We start from the raw sequence: 15894 nt of genomic DNA, 5'->3' as shown, positions 1-15894 counted from the left end.
TAGTGCATGCCTCCAAGATGAAGTTTGCATAATCTTCAAACTCCTTATTCCCTAGTCACTCAGCCTAATCACACACTGTCATAGTCATATTCTCCAAAGATTCATTTAGACATAGTTTTCATGGTTTTCAAGTGTGTAAAAATCAGCTCACAAGCAATTGCTACAATCACATTTGGATCCCCTCTCACTAAACAGGAGCTGTGAAAGGCCATTTTTTTGTACAGGGTTTGAACTCCCCGTTTGCAAGAGAGAGAAACTCTGTGCCTCTGGCAATTAGCACGGTTATGGCCCACCTAATATGCTAAACAGCAAGGCTAAAATGCTAATTGTAGCCACGGCCTTCTCCCTGTCACACTTCAGTGCTCTACACCAGGGAAAAATGCTGCCATGAAATGGCTTTTTCATTTCTGATTATTTGTGTACCTAAAATGTTCTACAGTATCAAGTACCCCTTCAAATATGCACAACATCTACCCCTTCGAGTACATGTATTTATTTATCTAGGCCGCAAACTGAAATACTTATTGACGTGGAGTGCTGCGTGTGTTAGATTACCGTGGTGTAGCTGTACAGAAATTGTTGTCCATAGATAATTTATATAGAGATGCAATCGTGGTCTGTAGAAGGTAGATGAGAGGAGGTAGATGGCTCTTGGTATGGAACTGTGGGGTGCAAAAGGTAGTAACATGAGTACTGGAATGAGCACTATTGGAGTTACAAATACAGTAAAAAGAAATATATTGTAAAATATGCTGAAATGTTGAAATGAAGGTACAGTGGAATAAGTGCAGTATAGTATCCTGCTAAGTGTAGAGGTGGAAAAATGTAGGGAGGGTGTTTTGAAAATGGCAGATTAGAAGTGAAGTATGGGGAGGTAGGTATATATAGGTTGATAGCAGATAGATTAGAATAAGATGAAATATATAATAAGTATTACAGAATTTAAATTAAGGTTGGAATTGCATGCATTGTTTGACAGTTAGAGAATATAATAAGTATTAGCAGCACATGTAAAAATGCACTAAATATCTAGATACAATTAAGTAAATAAAGCCAATACAAATATAAAAAAACATAAATAAATAAAAATCAATACATTAAATAATAAAACTGTAGGATTGTTCTCAAATGTGTTTTAGCATGTTGTGTGGCTTCATCAGTGGGTACTGTCTCCAGAATGCTGCGTAGTGCCCCATGTGTGCGGTATAAATGGTGCACCCATCATGAAATAATAATTATTGCCATTAATTAAATAGTATTTCCCCTTTCATTTAGTTATATATTTATATTTCCCCATGATGTAATAATATGACAATATTGCCCCTTAATATAATGAATAATAATTTTGCCACTTAAAATAATGAAAAATTACATTTGACCCCATAAGTTATTTATAAATTCATTTTGCCCATCTTAATCTTATGTTCTGAATGAACAGCTCAAACAGTAAGCTGTCTGAGAAATCTTGCTTCTCACACCCACCTCTTTTTTTGGGCTGCTTTTCTTTGTCAAAACGCAGCTTAGTAATAAACAAGACGGTTTGTATTTTTCCTATTAAAAATCAAGATGGCATTTGTAATAGGGTTCTTCAGAGGTGGATCTAGGGCCTCGGTGCAGGGAGGCAGTGAGGAGGGAACCGGGGCCCTAGACTCTCTGCATCTACCATGCAGCGGGCCCCATTATATAAATGTGCCCCAGTGCATGTCACCTGCAAAAAAAATGCAGAAAACAGGCGGTTTTGCAAAACTACCCTTTAGTAAATCCGTAGGTGGAAATCACAGTTTTTTAAAGAGCATAATTCAGTTTGGGCGGAATATCCAAAGTGAAACATGGTCCCTACTTGGGAGTCTGGTGTTCAGGTTCTACAGTGGGTCTCCCGATACCCTGCAAGCATTTGCTGCTGCTTCTCTCTCTTCTGCACACTCCTGCAGGAGTATGTTTTCAGTGAACAACCTGTGGAGTGTGGCAGACACTCCCTATGGGAACATATGAAGGGAAGCAAAATAAAGCACACACAGGGTAACATGCTGCCTGCTGGAGCATACAGAAACAAGGGGAGCAAAGACTTGTAAAAGATGCCAGGTGATCCACATGAAAGCCTGAAAACCAGACCCCAGGTAAGTAACTATTTGGGCCTAGATTTCACTTTCACCCAAGACTGAATGTTTTAATTATCTTTTAAACAACTGTGAATTAATTACATTTTTCATATACTGAGATGAGTAGTGGTTGAAGTGGGCTGGTACACTATGGTATGCCATACTGCCTCTCCTCCTATTACTTCATTGTAATGCTATTATAATACCGTGCAAATTACAGGAATATTACCGTATGCACTCATTCAGAAAACTACATCTGCCAGAGTGCCTCTGGGAAGTTCATTGCCTACTGTAGTGTTGGCTAACCTGTGACACTCCAGGTGTTGTGAAACTACAAGTCCCAGCATACCCTTCCAACAATAAACTGCTATATATTGGCACAGCATGCTGGGACTTGTAGTTTCACAACACCTGGAGTGTCACAGGTTAGCCAACACTGGCCTACTGAGTCTGACATTTTGCTTGGGGCAAACTGCAAACTAGAGTCCCAGTCTGCACACTAAAGGCCCAGATTTCAACAACAAAAGCATTTTGGCTCCAGAATGTATTAGAAGGCTCCAGAATAATCTTGGGGAAAAGGGGAGGGGCCATAAATGGACTGTTGGAGGCTAGTGGGTGGTTGCTCTGTTCTTGTGCTGTGTTATTGCTGCCTGTGATCATGGAAGATCTACCCATAAGGAGTCACTGAGTGCTGCTGCTGGACTATTGCCTTGAGGGATGCAGCTAAAGTTCCAGCTTTAAAAACCATATCTGCTGTATTTAATGTTTGTCTGAAAATTGATTCAAGAGTTTATCTATATTGCATCAGAAGCTTGATCTTATTTGTGAAAATGCCTAAAATGGTTACTGAGGAGACAATTGCAAGTTGTTTAACTCTGCAGTGGCTGGGAGAGATCTGCTTAGTCCATTAGATGGATTACTAAGTGAAGATTGTGTTCCTTAGAATTAGTGTTTCTTACACTGAGCTCAGGCGTCATGTATGCATGCAGTCGAGTATTGATTTCATCCTTTACAAGTTAATAGGGTTCATGTGTCCAGCTGAAACTTTGCTTTTAGAATGTGGATTACACTTTACCCCCGTGGTTCTGTCTATTGTAAAGTGACCCTAGTTTACAGTCATTTCTTCTAAAGCATCTAATCTGACCAAGATTGATTAGCCTATATTGCATCTCTACTGATTTTTGAGTGATAAGTGTATACTGTGTACTTGCAGTGAAAGTCTATTGTGCTTGATTTGGCTAGATAATCTGCTGCATCAGCACTTAGTGTAATTGTCTAATTAACTCATTAGCACCAGGTTGTCTTTCAAAAGTATTTATCCAGTGAAACCCATTTCACTGAAGCACTAGTGCCTCACTTTCCCAGTGATATATATTTATTCAGTTACTTATGTGTGGATAATGATCTATGGTTACATATTGCTGATATTTTTGAGACAATATTCCTAAATTGTTACTTATTTTGTGACATGCTGAATAACATTGCATATTGAAGGTCTACTGCTACTTTTCTGCTGCTGTGGTAAAACATTACGCCGCAAACAAAGAAACCCCCCCCCCCCCACACAAGTTTATACAATCTTAGCGTTGTGTCCCTTGTTTCATTCCAACACTACTAGGGGAATCTTTTCCTTTCTATCATACCAAAGAGCCCATGGAAACCTATCTTACACTATTTCTGGGGTGACAACAATCCACCCTGTTACACACTATCACATTCCATTCACTAACATTTTCCATACCACCACTTCTAAATTTCCTCTTTGGAACTGGTGATGAAGATAGGGCTGGCAAGGGGACAGAATGGCATTTTCCTAATATACAGAAAATAATTGCATAAGCTCAATTATCATATACACCCAGACGTGATCACCCTACTCCTCCTAGAGTCACAGTGTAGAGCACAAGTAATGAGTAGGGCAATGCTGGAGGCAAAATGGGAAAATAAGTTAGTAGATTTTAGATACTGTACTATACATTACAGAAGAAAAATCTTACACAGCAATGCCTAAAGTATGGATGCAGTTAATCATAAATAAAGCATGGACATAATGCACAGCATATTCTCAAAATTTGCTAACGGGACTTTTGTCACAGTAAACCAGACACAGTGACAACCACAATACAAATCATCCTGGCTGTTAAATGTTGGCAAAAGTGAACAACAGTAATCCCTACCACATGGGTATATAACCAGTACAATAAAGTTTACTCAGCTGACTATCAACCTATTCTGGCCATTTCACTGAAAGTACAGAGGCTATCTACCTTATGCACAATACTGTATGTCCCACCACAGCTCAGTGCTCTTTGAATTATTGTGGCACAGCAATACTCTCCCTACTCAATATAGCCCTGTCGTGCTCACAGTCATTACATTTCTAATAATCTGGGAAGAGGGTAATGATTTTGTAAGATGTCTGATAAGATACCAAATAGATGTAGTTTGCAGGCCCTTTCTTCTCATACACTTATTTGTTTCATTCAAACACACCAATGTTGTGGTAAAATAGGACTATATTTTCCAGGTACAATAGGGTGACACTGAGGTAAAGCTTTATATTAACACAGTATTTACCTATTTAGGTGAGATTTACCTATTTTTCTCCACATCTGTGGTTTCATCAGAGACCCTCTGATGAAACCACAGATGTTAAAAAACGCGTAAAAAAGCTGGTCACTCGTTGATGCAGGACTTCACTTTGCTGCACTGGCAATTAATTGCAACACACAATTCCAAAGACCTGGGTCTAAAAAGCGGTGATAAACATGCAGAGAAAAAGCCCATAAAATTGAATGTTACCATAAAGAAGCCGTAATTGGATCACTAGAGGGGAGAGATATCGATTGTCTGCAGCCGGTAGTATGTTTAACACTGACAGAGACTCCGTTAACCTCGAAACGCCACGACTAAGCACACATAGCGAAACGCGCAACAGCTGAATGCCTCTAATAGCCTGCATATATTGAAGATACGAAAGCTGTACTGCTCCTATTAGGTCCCAAGTTAGATGGAGCTCATATTAGGCAGTTAGCAAGACACGATTTATAGTAATGCAAAATTGCTAAGAACAAACCTGCCAATTTATTCTACTAGATAATAGGGGACCTTAATCTTACACTTACCAGACGTGGTTTGGGTGGTCTTATTATAGACCTATTTTTGATTCACTTCAGATACCAGCTAATCTATCTCATCATATAAGTCAGAGCTAGGAGCGCATCCAGCGAATTTTAATAACATACATTGTTTTTATTTTATATGAGGAATATGTTGTCATATATTTCGCTTTATTAGTTAATAAAAGTTAAGTTTTATTAGTCTCATCTCCGATACTTACAGAGAGGTAGTGCACCTAATCTGTCTCTCTTTTTTGATGCTACTTACATCCTCTAATCGTAAGAACATTAGGGGCCTGATTCATTAAGGATCTTAAATGAAGAGGATCCTTATTTCAGTCTCCTGGACAAAACTATGTTACAATGCAAGGAGTGCAAATGAGTCTTCTGTTTTGCACATAAGTTAAATACTGACTGATTTTTCATATAACACACACATATCAACTTTAAATTTCAGTGTACAAATAAGCTATCAAGTATTTGTGTGCTACATGAAAAAACAGTCAGTATTTAACTTATGTGCAAAACAGAACACTCATTTGAACCCCTTGGAATGTAACATGGTTTTGTCCAGGAGACTGAAATAAGGATCCTCTTCATTTAAGATCCTTAATGAATCAGGCCCTAGGTTCTTACATTTACGTCCAATTTTTTGACTGCCTGAGAAATTAGAGTTGTAGGGTACTCGCAATCAATTCAATTATCAGACATTATCTTTGCTTGTTGTAAAATTACCTTGTAGTTTGAACAGTTTCTACAGAGACGCATGAATTGACCCTTAGGAATATTTTGCTTACATTTTGGATAATAGGCACTAAAGTAATGCAAATAGTTGCTACAATCAAGTTTTTAAAAAAAAAGTAGAAATAGACCCCGTAGTAGATGAGAGGGTCAAATCAAGAAATTCAATCTGTGTGGCGTGATACGTGTGGGTGATTCTCAAATTATAATCATTATTATTTAAGAAGTTAACAAAATCCGGTGCCCGTGCTTCACCTCCCTTCCATATAAAAAGCAAATCATCTATATAATGGCCATAGAGGATGAGGTCTGTCCCGAACTCACTGCCCCACACACGGGACTCTTCAAAATCCCCCATGTACAGGTTGGCGTAGCTCAGGGCGAAGCGCATCTCCATGGCCGTCTCCATCACCTGTAAATAATAATCACCATCAAATAAGAAATAATTATGTGATAATATAAAGGATTGGGGCAGCACGGCTCACCATGTTTGCATGGGTTTCTTCCGGGTGCTCCAGTTTCCTCCCACACTCCAAAAACACACTGGTAGGTTAATTGGCTGCTAACAATATTGACCCTAGTCTGTGTCTCTTTCTGTGTGTGTGTGTGTGTTAAGGAATTTAGATTGTAAGCCCAATGGGGCAGGGACTGATGTGAGTGAGTTCTCTGTACAGTGCTGCGGAATTAGTGGCGCTATATAAATTAATGAAAATGATGATGATGATGATATAGAGTTTGAAAGGATTCGCTGGTGTTCCAAAGAGGTCTCATTTTGTATATGTAACCCTTTCTCAATAAGTTGTAGACCTCTATCATGTGGAATGTTTGTATATAGGGACTCAACGTCCAGGGTTAAGAATGCAAAGTTTTACACCCACCCTATATCCTGTATCAATTTTAAAAGATGTGCAGAGTCTCGGATATGGGACATCAATTTAGTCACGAGAGCCTGCAGGTAAAAAAATCTACATAACTTGATAAGTTAGTTGTAAGTGACCCAATATCAGAGATGATGGGGCGCCCTGGTGGATTGAAAAGTTGCTTGTGAATTTTTGGAAGGTGGCAACAAATGGGTTTGATAGGGTGATAAACAAAAACCCGAATACATCCCTAGAGATGACCCCGTCATCCACGGCGAGGTCTAAAATATCCTTCAATTCCAATTTACAGTTCTCATTTGGATTAATTCCTAATTTTTTGCAAAAACTGCTGTTATCCAATTATCTGGAAACATCGTTCTTATAATATAGCATATTTTGGACCAACACACCACCTCCTTTCTTAATAATTATGGAGGGGTCTGATCGTAATTCTTTGAGGTCCACTTGTTCATCATGTGAAAGGTTACAGAACTTATTTTCTATTTTTAGAGGAGCATAAATCCCTAAATTGGTCCATAGTCACCTTGTAAAAGCAATCCATCTGGACACTTCCCCGTTCCGCCCTTTAAATCGTAGACTGTACTAAGGATCCTTTGTGTTTGAAAAAGAATTGGACATTTCTGCGTTCACTGGCATATGATCCGGTTCTGGACATGCGCAAGCAATTTTATGCAAAATAAGACACGTATCGGCATTTATATTCCTTGATGATTCAGGCCCACAGTGTGTTTTTGAGGTAGAAACATGCATTTGCTTGACAATAGTGGGTGTAGGAAAGAGTAAATTTGAACCTAACCCCATGACATGAATGTAAAAAATGGAAAGTGGGAAAACAAAGAAGTTTGACTTTGAGTGTAGATTTAGGTAACAATTAGCATAAAGATGGTATTGAAAAATGAAACTGATGAATACGTGTACAATCGGAGAAATATTGATAGACAACTTAAATAGGCCCAGTACTCATACCTATTACAGCACAGCCAACAGAAGATATAGAAGACATAAGTTATTCTGCAGAGCTAATGTAAGTTTTTGGACTTTTTTCATGTAATAACGTGTTTGGAAGTTACCATATAACCCATAAGCTTCATTTAAACAGTGCTCAGCTACCTGTTTCTCAGAAAAAAGAAAGATATACCAAATTGGGCCTCAAATAGGGAATGCCATTAATGTTAAAAAGTGCCTGAGAACAGCTTCACCCAGCCTTGCATTCAAAGATTAATTCAAAGAATGTATGAAAATGTGCATGTGTCAACCTTTCCCTAAAGAGCTGCAGTCTGCCCAGGATACCAGTAGAGTGTATGGTGCAAGAGTCTGCCCCTTCTCTCTGTGGGCCAGACGGAAATAAATCTTCCACACGAGAAAGTGATCACTGACCATTGTTCCCCAAGTGTTGTCCGGACTTATTATTACTCATAGCAGCCAGTCACAGCAGGGAACCCAGGTAGGCCCTAGGCATAATTCCCTCACTTGCTACACTCTTGAGGTAAGCAAAGTGTACTGACCATATGTCCTAGAGCTAATTCCTTCCTGTACTCAAAGATTACCACTATAAAGAGTACCACATAAAGATTGGTCTCCTAGGAGGATCTGTGTTGTTTGACACAATACTGGCTAGGGCGTATGGTTCCCATGGACTGGCACAGGAAGAAGTTGATCATCCATGGTTATCCTCATCACTCCTGGTAAAGCTTTAAGATTTTCACACTAATGTCTGCTGAAAGCCAGGTGATGCCTGGGCTGACCCACTGTTACATGTAGCAGTAATTGCAGAGAAGTCCAGGCTATTCCACACAAGGTCTATGGGGTGGTTCTCTTTCATGGTATCTGTTTTACCTGTTTTTAATACTGTAAACAATAGCGCTTGTTTAGAAGTGGATGTACATCAATTTTTTTTGTGTGTAAGACAAGCATTTCTGTATTGCACAGGAGCACCAACAATGCATACACAAACTTCCATATATATATTTGCATCTCATTACTCCTCAGGAGGTAGAACTGGGGCAGGCAATAGTGGGCATGTATAGTCTGAATACTGTAAAGGTATGTTCACGTAATTATGACACAATATGACATGGACGCATCAGCAGATACGCATTTTAAGAGGCGCATCTCTTGAGGATGCCAATGAAGATGATGACACTATCTTGTTGCTTCTGATTAGTTGCTTGTATATTGATCTCTCCAGCTAATAGTACTGAAATCATTAATGTCTTAGCTATATTATATAAAGCTGCAGCTGTCTACTCACATTACTTAATTGACATTTCCATTTGGATTAGTGCAGGAAAGAAGTTTCCCATTGGATTTTTCATGGAAAACATATTTGTATTTAATTTGATCCAATTAAATTTGTATTTTTGTTTGCATTTAATTATATCTTATATTGCAAATGTGCCTTGTGCATTTATTTATAACAAAATTAAGACTTGTGTATATGTTTTTCTAAAGTTTTTGTATATTACATTATTATATTGTGTACAAGAGGGTAATGTCAATTTATCATTTAGTAGTAACACTGTCAAGCCACATCTCAATGCTATCTGTATTCTTCCATGGAGAGCAAATATACACACTTGTACACTTGAAGTAGTCTGGCGCAAATGATTCTGCTTTTGAGCTGGATACATCTTAAAATGTCTCTAACTGAACATATGTATGTAAATATGCTTTTTTTTTTTACATGTATCTTTTCCCATGTACACTCGGAGTGGAAATATGCCATTCCTAAATGAACTCCAGTGTGGTGGTTATTTTGTCTTTTCTTGTTAACATTTTGGTGGTATTTGGTGGAATTTGCTTTAAATAAAGTGTTTTGTATTTTCATGGATACCCGTCTAGGTGTGAGTCTATGCCTCATAAGAGTACTGGGAGGGGGTAAGGCTGGGAAAAGTCTCTGCATAGCTGTAGCCGTACATGGTAATAACTCTTTTTTGGAAAGCAGGCAGAGGGTAAGAAGCCAGAATCTACCCAGGATTTGTGACATGCACCCTGATTCCCTAATACTATGGTAGTGACATATTGAGTTGTACATTACAATATAGTGCTCTACATATCTGTTTAGAGGCTGTGCTGCATGACATTCACACATGCACCTGCCTAGACATTCAAATGTTATGACACAGGCTTTTGAAGGATTGTGAACATCTGGCGTGATATGATATTCTCAAACGCCTTTGTTTTGCAATGTTTCCTTAGTGCTATCTTTAAAAGAAACAAAATAGATGAATTAAATTATTTTGTGCGGTGTTATACAGTGGAGTCAAAATGCTGTAATTTCAGCAAATGTAACAAAATAATCAATCAATTATAGTACAAAATAACTGATTATCTCAGTTTTCACCTACTAAAACATACAAGTTTTGAAATTATTCAAATAGCATAAAACAATGCTTCCTAAATGGTAAACAATTTAGTTAGACTTGTATACACAGAAAATTCCAAATAAAATGCATTCTAATTCTTATAAACACATAACATTTCATATAATATTCATCCTGATTTCTCTGTATACATAACATTTCAAATATAATGAATTCTGATCCTTATATACACATAATATGTCACATAAAATGTATTCTGTCTGACTCCTATATACACATATTTCATATACAAAACTTCCAGTCATATACAAAACATGCATTTGCATTACATTCCCTTTCAAATGCATTTTGTCTCTTATACACATAACACTCCATTTACAAATACATCCATGATCTTATATATGTAACATTCCATGTAAAATACACCCAGACACTTATATTGCAAAGTGAAATTATATCTCCACCTTGTGGTAAAGTGTAAGATTCAAGAAGGACAAAGTGATCAGTGCTCTACATGATACTTTAACCTTTAAAACTGTTCACATAAACTCTGGAGAAGAAGGGGGAGGCAGGAGGTGGTGTAGGGCAAAAAGAAAAGTGGGTTGTGAGGGGCACAGGGAAACGGTGGGTGGTGGGTGGTACACAAGGTAGAAGAAGGTGATAGATATGGATATGGTAAAAGGCGTGACAAGAGACAGACACAAAGAGGGAGAAAAAGGACAGACAACACAAGACAGAGACACACAAACACAAAGGGTAAACAACAATGAGAAACAGAGAGGGAGACATAAGTGAACATACAGAACTAGAGACAGACACATAAAGAGGGGGAAAGAGAGGCAAAGGCACACGCACACACACATAGGGCATAAATGCATAAACAGGTGGGGCAGATGCACATATGTGGCAGATGGGTATACATACAGAGAAGCAAACACTAAGGTAGAGACGGGGTGATAGAGACATATACACTGTGGGGAGGGGGGGGAATACATACAGCTAGGGGGAAGACCAGTGTTGCTCAGGAATAGGCATCCATGTGAAGGAGAAGCAGAGGTGCTCAGGAACAGGCACCCTGTGGAGGAGGAGTAAAGGGGCTGAGGAACAGGCACCCTGTGGAGGAGGAGTACAGATGCTCAGGAACAGGCACCCTGTGGAGGAGGAGTAGAGGTGCTCAGGAACAGGCACTCTGTGGAGGAGGAGCAGAGGTGCTCAGGAACAGGCACCCTGCGGAGGAGGAGTAAAGGGGCCCAGGAACAGGCCCCCTATGGAGGAGTAGCAGAGGTGCTCAGGAACAGGCCCCCTGTGGAGGAGTAGCAGAGGTGCTCAGAAACAGGCACCCTGTGGAGGGGGAGTAGAGGTGCTCAGGAACAGGCACCCTGTGAAGAAGAAGTAGAGGTACTCAGGAACAGGCACTCTGTGGAGGAGGAGCAGAGGTGCTCAGGAACAGGCACCCAGTGAAGTAGGAGTGGAGGTGCTCAGGAACAGGCACCCTGTGAAGGAGGAGCAGAGGTCAGGGGGCATACATGTGCACGGTGCACAGGAAGAGGCTGTGCCCCCCTGGGAAATGTAGGAGGACGCTGCTCAATAATGTAATGGGGTGGGCCCGCTGCAGCCGTCATCAAGGTTATTATGCAAATGATGTGACTGTGTCATTTTTGCAATGTCCTCATGGTGTCCCCACTTCTCTTAGGTGTAAAAAAATATGATGTCCTCTTTACCCCTGCTGGCACCTCCACTCGCTTCTGGCTTCCCACTCCTCCTGCGCTACGCCCCTGGTTACAGTGCAAAGGTTGCATCTTCTATAGTGAACTCTAACCAATCAGAATTTGCTATAAGCTATACCTTATATAATTATTTGAAGCCCACTGGAGTTAATTATAGGCTATAGTGAAATAGACTGGTTGAAGACCACTAAAGAAAATTATTAATTATTATTGTGAGGATACCACCCTTAGCTGGGATGGAAGTTACCCTCTGTGGGATTCAACTCACTCGGGTAGACCAGGATATATCTAAAATAAGACTTTATTACTACAGCACAACACCACAAGACGTTCACAAGTTACAGGGTAAATGGTAGCACGTATCCTCCAGCAGCCTCCTGCAGTCAGCACTCCAAAGTCATAATCTCTGTCCCTTTCAGGGTCTTATCCTCCCGCAATATTACCACTACCGTTTAGCAAAACAGTTATGGTGTCTCCTAGCCTGGGTTACTAGCTCACACCAACCCTGTCCTGGTAGGGTTCCCTCCAGCAGCACCACAGTGCCTGGCCCAGAGTCCTTTTCACTGATCTCTTCTACACCAGGATCCTCCAAACTAGCCTCGCTCCCCTGGCATTCTCCTCCCCTATATTATTTTCGCTGTACCCAGGAAGTCGGGTCAAATGTCTCAAACCTCCCCTTTACAGAAGGGGCCTCCCAGTCAACAATTTAGCTGCTAGACATACTGTCCCTGTTACCTTGATTAGACAATAGAATGGCTTGACTCAATTAGCTGTTTTGGCTGGATACACTACACATGGGGTTACAATAGTACATCAAGGAATGACACGGCACGCTTACATGGAACAATAAGACTTTTGACACATTATATCAGCAGGGTTACACAATATAAGTCTGTGATACCTTTTGATACAATTACATTTATATTGACACATATAGATACATTTCCCCATGCTATTTCAACAAATATATTACTGTGGAGGCACATTACATATGAGTAGAAGTTCTAACCTCATTACCTCTCAGGTTATCTGTTGACCTAGCTAATTAACATGGGCTGCCAGCTAGTTAACTCAGACATTGTTCTGATTACAAACCTCATCTCAGCTGCACCCCATACAATACACATTTGAGACAAATGGTAATTACATTAGCTAGCACAAGCAAAATGACTGCTGTTGTTCTGATATTTTCACACAGTATAGCAATATTGTTTCTATTTATACTACATACAATATCACAGGTAATAGTATGGGCAAAATGTATCCAATAACATGAAATAATAATACACATAATACACCAATGCTCTGGTGTATATACTTAGACTGGGCCAAGGATTAAAAAGTACAATAAACCGTGAGAAACGGGTGATGATTACATAGTTCTCAGTCCAGTAGCACCCCGTTTCCTCACAATTATTATTAATCTTTATTTATAGGGAACGACAAGGTTTCTGCAGCGCCGTACAGGTTATAGACAGTGGACCATACAGGGTAAAACATACAGAACAGTAAGCGAAAATTTTCAGGACTTCAAAGCTCCAAACATAGCATATGCATTGAAGATGGAGCAGAAGAATACTGTAGGTAGAGACAGGAGGGAAGAGGGCCCTGCTCCTTATATCCTAAAGGGAGGGCAAACAGACAGGAGGCACAATAGGGAGTCAGAAGGGAGCAATCACGAGAGAAGCGAGAGGCAGGACCGGGGAATAAAGGAAACAGAGGAGAACAGGCATGGATAACAAGTTAAATGCCACTTTATGTCTTTAGTCAGTGAGAGCACTAATGTTAACAACTAATGCCAAAAATGCCAATAAATTTGAACAGTTGACCTGGAAGTGATGGCTGAGCACTATAAAACTGTCATAGCATTATTGGTCAATATGATTTCAATATGTGCATGTTTGGGCAGTACATGGCTATATTTTGGCATTGTGAGTCTATATGGTGTAATTTAGAGGTTATCTGGTGATATATGGTGACAATAAGGGGCTATATGGTTGCTTGATGAGATCTATATAATGTCATTCTAGGGTGTATTACAGCATGATGATGCTGTATGGTGACAGTGGACTGCATATCTTTAGCCAGGAGATGTTAGGCTGGCCATAAAACGTTACCTGTAACTTTACCTGTTATGAACAGTATGAGGTAGGCAAGGAGAATCACTTTATGTGCAGAACATAAGACTATATTTGATCGACAAATGGGTCCATTGTACACAATGTTTACTTTTTTCTACTCTCCTGCTAAATATTTACTTTTTTCACCACACAGTGCATTGTCTTCACCAGAGAGCCATGCAAGAAGGTAATGGATTTTTCTGCTGGGACCCAAAGATCGAGGCCCCAAGGCTAATCTTGGTAGATGGCTGTTCACAGACAGGAAAATTGTACATTGATACAAGCTGATGTCAAGACTGTCACATCAGGTGCAAGATCAGAATTCAATCTAAGGTCATCTGCAGGCATCAATAATTCATACGCAATTAACAGATCCAAGAATCAGGGTCACAAACTTGGTCAAGCAAGATGGGTTATTACACATTAATACAGTAGTGAAGATGCTGAGACAACATGCAGAAGCCAGGTAAGGTGGAGCAGAGCATTTCAGGCTATGATATTGCATAGAAAGGTAACTGACAAGTAAGTGATAATGCCCCTTTTATGGCATGCCTTGTTAAACTCAAATGGGTGTTTAGAATAAATCATTTTAATTAAAATAGGGGCATGTATGTAGGGACAAATATTCTTCTGGTCCATCGTCCTTCTAATCAGCTAGCTGGAATAATTGAGAAATTTATGAGTCCAGAAAGTGACTGACCTCAAATTCATGTTGTTCATTCAAAGACAATGATTTGGGAGGTTACTATATATGGAAAAATGAAAAGATGTAGGGAAACATGGAAGACATTGGGTATTTGCAACAGTCAAGTGTAAGGTTTTGCTGGGGCTATGGTGTAAGGTGCTTGGTATGTTTTTCATTATATTCTGTATTGTTTGCTGTCTCTTCTTTCTGGTCTGTGATCTCTGCTTAACAAGCACAGTAGCAGTGAATTCCAACAAAACTCCAGGCCCAAATAGGGCCTGTTCAAACACTAGATATATCTGGTTTATTGTGTGACATGCCTCTATGTCCAACCCTGCTTGTATTTGCATTTCTGAATTCTCATGGTCCTTGTGATTGCCCTAGTTCTGTCTCTGTTCTTGTCCTTAGCCTTGTGCTTCCTGGTTTTCCTGTTCCTGTGTCTGTTTTGATCTGTTATTGCAGCTGTCTTACTTGCTTCCCTTTCATGGCCCTGTCACCTTCCGTTTGTCCTACTGGAGCTCCGGTATTCTTTGTGGGGATGTCTGAGTACGTGAGGGCAGATGTGACGAGGAACTCTGTTCTCCAGTAGTGGTTTGGGTGACAAGACCCATCCCTGTGTATGTAGCCTCTATCTTACCTGTCTGTGTCCTGTTGTATGTCTATTTCAATTGCTAGTATTGGCCCTGGCCTGCCTGACTATTAATTTTGATGCTCCTTTCATATATTTCCATCAGTTTTACAATAGCTGTTAGTAGTAATATTTCCCTGGATACAATCCCAACTACTCTATTGTGAGATTCTGCTCTCTTTTAATTGTTGATCGGCTATCACCTGCTGATCTTAACACGCTATAGTTTAAGCCAGAAATCAATGGAATTACCTTGATTATTTATTGTTTGCAGACTAATGAGTCATGGACCAAATGTCATAGAAGCTACTTTTAATCTGACGTCTCCAGGATTTAGTTGGGGAGAAGATCTTCAATGCCTATCTGTCATTTTGTATAAGGAAAGGTAGCTTGCCTATGACTTCCTGGACTTCAGCACAGATGTTTACTAAATTTGTTGTAGAGGAATCAGGAGCAGGAATTACAGAAGAAAGGAAAGGACCCCAGAGTATAGGATGGTTACCATAAGCAATGAAGAAGGGAGTTTTGTCAGTGAAATCATGAATATGATTATTGTGAGCAAACTCAGCCC

The 15894-nt window shown here is 39.8% G+C and overlaps 1 long non-coding RNA gene across 1 annotated transcript in view; it reads right to left on the bottom strand.

Moving 5' to 3' along the window:
* Positions 1–561: 561 nt before the first annotated feature.
* The window catches only part of LOC142107727 (uncharacterized), a 58405-nt gene continuing 43072 nt past the window's right edge, over positions 562–15894 (bottom strand). Inside the window, exon 4 of the long non-coding RNA XR_012680005.1 lies at positions 562–662. This is a non-coding gene — a long non-coding RNA (uncharacterized LOC142107727). The remainder of the gene's footprint in view (positions 663–15894) is intronic.

This window comes from Mixophyes fleayi, chromosome 1 (genome assembly GCF_038048845.1).
Source record: "Mixophyes fleayi isolate aMixFle1 chromosome 1, aMixFle1.hap1, whole genome shotgun sequence".
Lineage (NCBI taxonomy): Eukaryota > Metazoa > Chordata > Amphibia > Anura > Limnodynastidae > Mixophyes > Mixophyes fleayi.
The sequence above is the reverse complement of the archived record's forward strand: the minus strand, read 5'-3'. Positions and strand labels throughout refer to the sequence as shown.